Source organism: Rousettus aegyptiacus, unplaced genomic scaffold, assembly GCF_014176215.1.
Source record: "Rousettus aegyptiacus isolate mRouAeg1 unplaced genomic scaffold, mRouAeg1.p scaffold_m13_p_13, whole genome shotgun sequence".
Taxonomy (NCBI): Eukaryota; Metazoa; Chordata; class Mammalia; order Chiroptera; family Pteropodidae; genus Rousettus; species Rousettus aegyptiacus.
The window spans coordinates 76,515,109-76,527,188 of NW_023416288.1; the positions used below are offsets into that span (position 1 = coordinate 76,515,109).

Below are 12,080 nucleotides of genomic sequence, written 5' to 3' on the forward strand. Positions count from 1 at the left end.
ACCTTCTAGATAGTATTCGAGTAGCTTGAGGCACATCAATGCCCCCACACATATTAACTAGAAAGGCTTAATGAAATATATAGCAATATCAGTCTAAGGCATCAATTAAAGGGCTGCTGAGGCAACGTGAACTAGAAAGACCAAAATTCCAAGGTGGTGGAGAAAACATGGAGCGGTGAGCTGGCACTCTACAGCCATTCTTCCTGGAGGTATTCACAAATTTTGGGTGCAGAATAAGAGGCTGAACACCCAAGCTCTGTCTGGGAAGATGGCCTCTGCTGAGGGTAGGGAAAGCAGTAAACCTTTTGCTACTTGTGGGGATAAAGTGACAAAAATGAAGACTTGCGGGGCTGAGACCCCAGTGGAAGAGTGAGTCATTTTTCCCCATAAGAAAATTGCCAATTTGCAAAGCTACATGAGATTTGAGGCTAAACTTCTAAACAGAAAGCTTCAAAAATACAAACCAATTGCCTTGATGTGCTGAGGAAATAAGAATTAATGTTCAGGAGCCATCAGCAAATGAGGTCCTGATGAATACTATAGACTCTCAATTGGAACTACTGGTTCACAGGCAACACAACGAATTGCTTACCAAAACGTCAATCTAGCTTTGACTCAGCTCAATCCCTGACTGGATATCCAGTAAAGGAATAAGTGACATTTGGAGAAAGAAAACTTCTCCTTGGAGAAAGAACATCACTGGGTGCTCTACAATTTTCACTTATAATCCTGAGAATTCAACAAAAAATTACTAGATATGTCACAATACAGAACCAAATGACTAAAAATCAAAAACAAAAACAAAAAAAAAGAACAGAACCTATGGATGACCTAGATATTGCAGTTATCAGAAAGGAGTTTCAATATAACTATGACTACTATGTTCAAAAAAAAAAAAAAAACAGAGGAAAGGAGAAAAAATAGATGAAAAGATAGAAATTCTTGACAAGGAATTTTTATCTATAAAAAAGAATCAAATAAAAATTTTAGAACTGAACAAGTAACTGATATCAAAAACTGAATAGGTGATTTACCAGATGATTAGCAAAACTGAAGACAGGAATAGAGAAATGGAAAACAGGTCAAAATATATCCAAAGGGAAACCTAGATGAGAAAAATGGATTAAAAAAAAAATACAAGAAAAGAATGATGTGTGAGATATGTGGAACACAGTACGAAGGCTTACCATACTTTTAATTACAGTCCCAGAAGGATAAGGAAAATGAAAAGGCAGGAGCAACAACATTTAAAAGAGGTAACAACTGATAATTTATTAAAACATGAAACTTCAATTCTGAAATTCAAGCAGCTCTGCAACCCCAAGCAGGACAAATATAAAGAAAATTACATCTAAGCACATCATAGTAGAAAGAAAATTAAGTAAAAGAAAAATAACTTGTAGAGTAAAAAGTGCTGGACCTACTGAAGACTATAACACTGACAAGACATACCAGGCAGAGACTGAAAACTCAAATGCATACAAAAGTCTTTACTTCTCGGGCAAAGAACTGCATCTGCAAGTGGAAAGAGGCTAATTTATGCATAAATGGAAAGGAAAAGAGCAAACATCCTGTCTGTCCTAGGCTTAATATGAAATTATCTCATTTCATCCTGGTAGAGGGAAAATAAACTATGGAGAGTTAAATATATTTATTCCATTTTACAAATTTTCAGTAAACACTGATGATCAGAAATTTTAAGTAATTTCATCAAGACACACACACAAAGCCAAAATTCAAATTCAGTTGTGAATGCTCTCAAGTCAATGCCTGGAGTAACACACTACCCAATTTCCAATGAAAATGATGCTACAATTCACAACAGAAGCCTCTACAATTTTTATGTCTACAAATAATATGAACTATGTGATCAATAGAAAATGTTCAAAAATGTGTTTTTTAGCAGGTACATCAGTTATCTACTTGCTGCATAACATATTATACCAAAATTTACTGACTTAAAACAATAACACATATTATTTTACAGAGTTCCAGGGGTAAGCAATATGGGAGTAGCTTAGACCAGATTAAAGTTCTCTCATATGACTGCAGACAAGATGTCAACCGAGGAGGCTGCAATGATCTGAAGGTATGAATGCAGTTAGAGTATCTGCTTCCACGATGGCTTATTCAAATGGTTGGTAAGTTGGTGCTGGCTGCTGGAAGGAGGCTTCAGTTCCTTGCCTCATGGACCTCTCCATAGGGCTGCTTGAGTGTTCTCAGGACATAAAAGGTAAACTCCCCAGAGTGATCCAAAAAAAAGCATACTGGAGCCCTAGTATTACATATGACCTAGCCTCAGAAGTTGCACACTGGTCTATGGCCATGCCACCCTGAACAAGCCTGATCCCATCTGATCTTGGAAGCTAAGCAGGGTTGGGCCTGGTTAGTACTTGGATGGGAGACCACCAAGGAAGACCAAGTGCTATGGGCATTAAAAAAAATTAAAAATAAGGGATTGTAAGCTGACAAGGTCCTTGCAATCTGTGAGGTCAACCAAGGGTTGCCTTGCCTAAAAAAAAAAAAAAAAAAATGCACACTGACACTTCTGTAATGTTCTACTGATCATACCAGTCAGCCATGATTCAGTGTGGGAGGGGATGACACAAGGGCAGGAATAACAGCAGGTGAGGATCATTGGGGGCCATCATGCAGACTAGCTACAAGAACGATAAAATTTTTAATAATTTAAAATAATTAAATTTTAAGAGTAATAAACATAGTTTTTAAAAAATCGATATTCTATGCATATGAAGAGCTGTCAAATTTTCTTCTCCAAGTATACATAAACTGTTAGTTGTTTATTTAATAACAGAGTATTAAAATCAAAGGCCATGTACCTACTATTAACTTTCTAAGAATACCTTCAATAATAGCAACAAATGGAAGTATAAGCAGTTCCCTAAAGGACCTATAATTCTTTAAAAAGATAACTATGATAATCAACCCAACCCAAGGAGCTGTTGCACATCAAAAAGTGACCTGTTGTTAAAATATATGGTAGCTAATTAATCAAGTTAAAAGAACCAAGAAACAGGAAAATCACAAAAGGCAACAAATAAACACTTTTACTTATGTAACTACAAGCAAGAAATAGAAATCATTACAAAGTTAACATTAAATGCAAAGACGATGTGTATATTCTGAAATAAATGTGTTAAATACAAATTGAATTCTGAATGCTAGTCTTTATAAGATACCACATGTTGCTCAGGTCTGGACATCAAATGTGCATCCAATGTAAAAAGTTAATTCTAGCCTCTTGACTATTTTGCATAAAAGCACTCATCCACGGACCATTAGATAAAGTTACTGTAAATAAGGTTTGCCTGTCTTATGTATAAGTGAAAACTAAATAATTCCTCTCACATAAATATACAAAAATAAATACTTTCACAACACAGTTCACTGAAGCATTTGTGCCGGGCTTCAAAAACCATAAATAAAATGAAAAGTCCAATATTAGGCACTTGATGTAGCATTTCATGATTTTCTGACAGGTATCTTTTATGTTAAGTTAAAAGCAAGCTAAGAGTGAATTTATAAGGTTTTTTTCTGCTTGCTATAAACAAAGAAAATGGAAAGTGATTCTACTGCTATAGACTATATATCACATTTTAAATAAAAAACGTTAAGAAAAATCAAGCAGATTTAATAATGAGTCTCACATTTTAAAAAATTTAAACAGAAAAAAAGGCTTCCATATGGTTTGAATTTCCATGGAAAATCACCCAGTGTTAATAAAAAGCAGATCAATAATTTTTGTTAAAGTTTAATAATCTTGTAAACCCTACAAATAAAACCATCAACAGTCTTAGTTTACAGTTAACTGTGTTTCTATGACAACCTAGTTGAATAGTACAAGTCCTGACTTGCAGCTAAGTAAAGGTATGAACAGTGACATTTACCCATACAAGAAAAGTTTGCAGCTTTCCTTTACTAAGAATCGATTCCTCAGCTAACATGGATGTTCACTAAGTGTACAGCACTTCTAATTCAAGACAGGTCCTTTCAACCATCACATAGGATTCTAGAACACTATCTGAAAATAAATTTCATATCAGTCATTCTTACTGAGTTTTGAACTTAAAAGTAAAAAAAAATTACTTTTGGGATAACATATAAGGCAATTAAAAACTATTACTTTGTTTAAGCATCATAGTGTAAATTTGCATGGAGTCCTGTCACCTAACTTAGAGTAGTTTACCAATAAGAAATATGCACTTTTTACCTGATAATTTCAAATTTGTATACAAGAAACTTTTTGGTGTTTATAACCAACTTTTCATGCTGTTTTAACTTTATCCATATCTTTCATACATTGGTACATTTTATATACCATTGTTATAGACCAAATGAAGACTTGGATTTCCTTAAAAAAAAAAAAAAAAGGTGTGTTACATGAATTCTGGAAGTTAACAGAAAGTTCGTTACATTTTCTATTCTTATTATTAATATAGAACTTAAAATTTTATTTCTGGATACAATTTATTAAAATACAGTTTTGTCTTGTTTTGTTTTACAAAATAAAATGATATTAGATAGACTGAAGCAGAGAGGTGAGATATCTTATAAAGTTTAAGTTAAAGCTAGTGGAAAATACCACCAGTTGAGCACTTCTAGACAATTCACAACGACACTCTATGGAGATGGCGTTTATCTCATCCAACTTCACGTATGAGAAAGACTTCAGATGAACCTCTAGTAATTTTAATAAAATGAATGATTTAGTTAGTATCATACCATTAACTACATCTAACTAGGGATAAATCCTTTTAATAAATATCCAATGTTTTAAAACTAGATACACTAGGGAACACTAACATTGTCAAAAAGAAAATTCTTAAAAATGCAGCTTCCACAGTAAAAAACTCGACTGTTAATAAAAAGCACATTAATAATCAACACAGGTATAAAGATATGAAACAAAGTCTTTCTCTCTCTAGAACATTAAACATTAAATTCTCCAAAATTTAAATTAACTTAAGGAAAACTGAAATCTTAAAAGTTGGGTTTAAATCTTATAAATTTAAAATCTAAAAAAAAAGCTATCAAAATTTAATATAAGAACATTTTAATTTTAGAAAATGTGCTTGTAAAAAAATTCTCTTTACAAATCATTCACTTCATATGAAGCCCATGATAGACTAAAATATTTCTTTTTGATGATGATCTTTTAGAGAAGATAGAGGGAGAACAGAAAAATAAAATATAACAATTGGTGTCCAATACAAATAGACATTTTTTAAGCATAACTGAATCATATATTGTAAATCAATTAAAACATGTAATTTGAGTTTCAAAAATATAACTAACAAAATTTTAAGCAACAGCTCTATCTATTCACAATAACAGTTTTATCAACGAAGGCAATGTAATAAACAACATTTTATTGTGCAACTAATATATAAACAAACACTTATTTGAAACTATAATGGTATTACTAAATGGACATGGACAATATAGGACAGACATCACTGAACATGTTATATCAATCTTGAACTTTTCCATAAAGGGTAGATCTATGATAAGAAAAAATTGTACAAAAAGACCCTACATGTAAGATTCAAAATGAATCGAGGACTAATGATGACTTTAATTAGCTGGCATTGTCCCCCAAATGAATACCACTTCCTTAAACGGGTAAGGTGAACAATAGGCAATGGTTCTATTACAGAAAGATAATTTTATTTACACAAAAAGATGACTATCTGGTAGAAAAGAAGACTTTATACATATCTTTTTAAAATGTCAAAACATATCAAGAAAAGGACATGAACAAGCAGAGAGAGTTAACTTCTGGGTGTCCATTAATAACACAAGGTATTATAGCTGCCTGAAAGACCAAACTTTTTAAGAAAGTGACATGGAGATAATGGAATTCATCTACAATAAAATAGTTGTGATCAAAGCTCCCAGGATGCCTTTCCATCAGACTGGTGACAGATAACCAATTACATTCTTACACGAATGCAAATAATATTAAATTTTTTGCTTTCAAGCAATATTGCTATTACTTACACATAAATTAACCCAAGAAAGGAGCAGGAAACAGGAGCTGAAAAATGTAATCTGAAGGACATGGGTCTACTTTTTCATACAGACAGAAAATTCATGAGTCTATTCATATCCAAATATTATTTTTAAAAGCATAAAATACACACGGTTAAATAAGTGGTCTTCAACTGAAGGTGATTTTGTTTCCCCATGACATTCATTTGGCAATGTCTGGATACATTATTGTCATAATGAGTGGGGGGAGAAGGTGCTATTGGCAGCTAGTGGGTAGAGACCAGGGATGCTGCTAAACATCTACAACGCAGAAGATGATCTCCCAAAACAAAAAACTCTGGCCAAAAATGCCAATAACATCAACGTTGAGAAACCCTGGGTTAAATAAATTTCACAAGATTAACTATTGCAGACACATTAAAACCTATTTTCAAAGACTTTAAAAAAAGAAATGTTCTCAAAACATCTTATTAGATGAAAAAGAAACAGGTTATAAAACCTGCTTCCATGATCCAAATTTTAAGGAATTTATTATATACATATGTGGGGGGAGAAGGGGAATCAAAAGAATAACCTTCTTAGGCTTCAGTTTCTTCATCTATAGAATGTTAGTGATAATAGGACTGAAATCAGAGAGGTGCTGTGACCTTCACAGAAGATAGCAAATAAAAATCACTATTGTGAGCTATAACCAATATTTTCTAAATTTTCTAAAATAAACATGTATTATATTACCAAAATAAGTATATGACAAAAATAAATAATATTTTCAAAGTCATTGTCCAACATCTTCTTCCAAACTTTATATCTGCTGAATTAAGATTCTTATCTCCCAAAGCTGCTTTCCTTATCCTAACACTGACTAGAAAAGTGAGAAAAAGTTGAGCCTCTAATAATTGAAGAGCTCTACTTAAGATTCACAAGATATGCAGTCTTCATAAAACCTGGTCTCTCCTTTGCCCTGTAGTATCAGAATATCATGTTCAATTCAAGGAGGAAAAAAATAAGGTGAAGGTTCCCATGCCCCTAAGCCCAATACCATAAACAGGATCAACTCCCATCATTTATTTTATATTGAGAAAGTGATAAGAATATATAGAGGACAAAAAATAAATAAAAAAGAGAAAAGCAAATAAGCTTTTCATTTCCTTCTAGCCATATGGAATAACCCTACCAATCTTCAAGATATGCCATTCAGGTGGACAATTTCCGCCACTAAAGCCAACATAACCCTCTTTTCCTTCCTTCCCAATATACTTTGGTGATCACAAGATCCTTAGAAGCAGGGTTTATGCCTTTTCATTGTTCTGAACTTCACCTAACAAAACTGTGGGTACCTAATAAAGACCAGTGAAAACAAAAGTATGTAGTAACAGCAGGCCAAGTTTAGTAAGAAGCTTTCCTAAGACATTCTCATTGAGATTTCCACACAGGAAAATCCAAATCATATAGTATCAGCCAAAAGGAATCTCAGAGATCATCAAAACTATGTATTAATTTACAGACATGGAGATGGGGAGCAGGATTAAGAGGTAGTGAGGTGAAGGCATCAAAGAAGGATGGGGGTGACTATTCTGAAATAGCACAAATTAGAATTATAAATAAAGGTACAGAAATGAAGTTCTATCATCTTCTAACAGTAGTAGCAAAGAGGTCCTGTGAACTCAATTTTTATGAAAAATTTACATTATTTATAATTTGTTTATTTTTATGGAAAAAGAAAAGTGCTATAGTTCTTGGGATTATTTTGTTTTAGAGGAGATTAAATGCCTTTCAAGCATCTTCCAACTGCACATCTCATATTCCAGGTGCAAAGAAGTGCCTTGCTACACATCCCCAAATCAAAGCCTCTGAGTGCTTCTCAAAATTTTCCATAAAGATAAAAACGTATTGGCAATAAAAATTAAGACAACTGGTTACCAAAATCAAGGAGAAGCTAATATTTACATGCAATATAAATTAGAATTCATGACACACCTTGATTTATTTGATGAAAACAAACCACCTGAACAAAAAAGTAGATGCTTTTAGCTCTCCCACCAACCCTCTGAGCCCATGACTTGGAGCTTGCCCTTCTCAATAGAACAGACACCCACCCATCCCTTAGGGCCTGTTCTCCAGAAGGAGGTGATGGTCTGCAGCCTCTACTCATTGTTTCTCCACACCCACACTTTCTGCCCTGGCCACCAAAGGTGTACATCTTTCTTCTATGGGCAGAAACAACATTCCCTAACAGCTGGGCAGTACATCAGCCATGGTCTAGACGTCTCAGCCATAAGCACTGCAGGACAAAGAGAACACTGAGAGCAGGAATGTGGGCACCGTAGGGAACCAGAGAACACTAATAAAGGTAAAAGCAAAAATGCATTAATAAACCATAAAACTGAATAATTAATAAGACCAAGGATTAATACTTTTAAAGACAAATAGAATAAGATGTAGTTACAAAATAAATTGAGAAATGTCATCAAAGTACTATAGCCTATATCCTGCAAAAAGGCATCACAGTTTTAGCAGCAAGTTCTATTAACAACTCTCAAAGAATAGAAAGTTCCTGTTATTTAAACTGTCCCATAATAGAGAAATATTAAAAACTCAATTCATTTCAAAACCATGATAAGAAAACTCCCAAAGAGTGCATCAAAGGGAGGCAGGGGAGGGAAACACACATAATCTAGCCATCTCGTGTAAAAATTTAAATGCAAAAGTTTCAAATAGAATATCACCAATCAAACTCAGTCTGCAGAGAAAGGAATGTGTTAAAGTCCTGACAGGGTACAATCAGGCCCTAACTGTCGAGTGCGATTACCATTTAAACAACATTCTTTAACAATTATCAGAAAAGAGACACACACACACTTTTATAAATATAGCTCCCTACAGTAAGAGCAGTTTCATTACAACTATTTTCTGTATGTCTTCCCTTGCTAGATAGATTTTTACTACCCAAACCCTGAGAAATAAAGCCTAATGAAAAGTACTAAGAGAACAAGATTACCCAATTACTTTATTTACTGTACTGGTTTCCCACTGCTACTGTTACAAATTACCAAACTCAGCGGCTTAAAGTGACACCTATTTGTATCTTACGGTCCAACATAAATCTCACTGGGCTGAAACCAAGATGCTAGCTAGCAGTCTAGATGCTCCATGAGAGAATCTATTTCCTTGTTTTTTCCACCTATCCGAAGTCACCAGATTACTTGGCTGTGGGCCCCCTTCTCCCTGCTCGACCCTCAAAGCCAGCAAGGGTGACTGCAGACCTTCTCGCATCACATCAGTCTGGCCTTCTCTACCTCCCTTCTCCACTTGTAAGGACCCTTGTGACTATACTGGCCCCACCTGAATAACTCAGGATGATCTCTCTAAAAGTCAGCTGATTAGTAACCTTAATTCCATTTACAACCTTAATTTATCTCGCTATGTAACACAACATATTCACAGGTTCCAGGGATCAGAAGGTAGACATCTTTTGTGAGAGACCATTATTCTGCCTATTATTCAGAATAACATAAAGATCAGAGGATAAAAATAATGGTGGGCTATGAAGCTGGGTGCCTCAAGCCAAACTCAAAGCTAAAAGACAGTTCTCACTTGCCTATCCGTAAATTAAATCACGATCCTTTTGAGGGATAAAAGTTCCTCAACTTGAGTCAAGAGGCAAGGAGTAGTCCTTGGTATTCATTTTTGACAAAGGGGCCTCTCAAAACCCGGGTGTCCCCATCTCCAAAATAAGGACACAATGCCAGTTTCATATAATTGTGAGAACTAATGAAATCAATTCATTTATTCACTCCCAAGCAGCTCTGATAGTGAAACCCTAGTGGTCCCTGCCCTCATGAAAGTACCTTGCATAGAACTAAACAAAATTAACAAAAGGGCAGCAGCAGCAAGCTTAATAAATACCTTTTAATGACAGGCAAATTGCTAATAAACACACACTATCTCCGTTAACAGTTACTTAAGTGTCCCTTATGAACATTCTAGATATTACTATTTGGTAATGCACAGTACAAGAATTTCTGAGAGTATCAAAGACTTTTTGCCAACCCATTCTCTCATGAGCCTATTCTAGTCAGGCCGCATCACTGCCTCTACCACCATAAGCCACCACAACTATTCTTGTAAGGATCACCAACGGCCTCGCCTTTGCAGATCCAAGGGTGACTCCTGAGACAGCATCTGAGTGAGCCTTCCTCTCAGCAGCTTAGCACAGTTGACCCCGCCCCTCTTCCTGAGACCCAGGCCTCCCTCAGCTTCTCGGACACCAACCTCATTTGGTTGTCTTCCCCCCTCACTGGCTACTCCTTCCCTGTCTCGTTTGATTATTTCATTTACCAGATTTCTAAAATGCTGCAGCACCCTCAAGGTCCAGGCATCAGACCTCTTATTTATCTGACCTCATGTCCAAAATGATCTCATCTAGTTTCATAGTTTTAAATGCCACCTAATGGCTGACTCATAAACTCTTCTCTCCAGCCCAAACCTACACTAGTCTTCTCTATCCAACTACCTACTTAACATTTCTACTTGGATGTCTAATTGACATCTCCAACTTAAAATACCCATATTGAAACTTCTGATCTACCCCACTCCCACCACCTACCCTGAGTGCCAAAATCAGTCCTAGTCAGTCTTCACCTCTCAACTCCACCTTTCTAGTTGCTTGACCTTGGTTTCTCTCTTTCATTTACACTTCCTAGTCAGGAAATACACTGGCTCTACCTCAAAAATACCCTAAATCTTTCATTGACTCTAGATAGAAGTGATGCTTATGCTTCTAAGGGAATGTTTATCCAGTTTAGTCAAAACCTAAAACTGATCTTGCTACCACCCACCTTGGATTTTTTTTTCAAACAGTATCCACAGTATCTTGCTAAAACAATGACCCTCCAATGGCTTCCCAATCTACTCACACACAAAAAAACTGAAGTCCATAAACTGACTTACAGGCTCTACATTCTTGGCCACTCTTTCCTTCATTTCCTACCACTCAGCTCCAGCCCCACTCATATCCCTGACGATGTCTAGCATGACCCCACTTGACAGGACTGCATTTGCTCTTGCTTTTACCTACAAGATCTTCCCCCCAGATATTTACTCAAATGTCATCTCATTAGAGAGGCCTCCGCTGACCAACCAGGACAGAACAGTATCTCCTCAGCCTGCTCCACAATCCCCTTAACCCAATGTTATTTTTTTTATCCACAACATATATTTCCCACCTGATATATATGTTTTTGCTTACTGTCTCCTTCTTTCAGCAAATACTGGTGTATCTTAGCAACCAGAAGATAAAAGTACACAATAAATATTTGCTGAATAAATATAACGATCAATCGGTCTGTCTTGGACTGCTTTAAGTAATTTTTCTCTTAGGTAATGAAATTATAAATTCTGTTCAAAGATATATCATACCAGAGTCATGTTTGTTTACCTTTCCAATCTCTAGCAGAAGAAATACAGGTTCACAAAGCTGTATTTACATCCAGAAAGTCTCTATTAAGCTTCCAAACATGTAATTCTGATAATATATGCATCAAAGGGAATGTTTATTCATGCATGAATGATGCAATAATCAGCAGAACCTGTTATATTAATAGCTCATTAAATGAAAGAGTAAATTTTTAAGACAAAATTTGAAGTATATTATAATACCATACTCCTTTTCCTCAGCAATGAATTTCATAACAAGGTACATTACCATTTTAGTTACTAGTTGCTATCAAATTGTTTATTAAAATCAATATACATAAAGAATCAATTTAAGTTTTAATAAATGATTCACAATATTCTACCCGCCAGGTAAGATAAATAAATTATTTTTGTGTGATGCAGTTTCTGATTAAAAAAAGCTATCTTCTGATTTCTCACAATGACTGGTTTTCTATTCAATGAAACTGAAAAAGGACACTCCTTGTGGCTGATACATCAATAAGTTATATTTTATTTTAATATTAATTCCTCATTCAATATAAATTGCATGTAGATTTTAAATAGGTTCAGCTATGTCAGTCTACTTTATTAAAATTAAAATATGTAACATATTTAAGGCCTCCTACTTGTGA

At 34.9% G+C, this 12,080-nt stretch overlaps 1 protein-coding gene and 1 pseudogene across 2 annotated transcripts in view; one reads left to right on the top strand and one right to left on the bottom strand.

The window, feature by feature from the left end:
• VPS41 (VPS41 subunit of HOPS complex) overlaps positions 1-12,080 on the bottom strand; it is a 166,757-nt gene that overhangs the window by 131,055 nt on the left and 23,622 nt on the right. The window lies entirely within an intron of this gene.
• Positions 2,316-2,434, top strand: LOC118611251 (annotated as a pseudogene).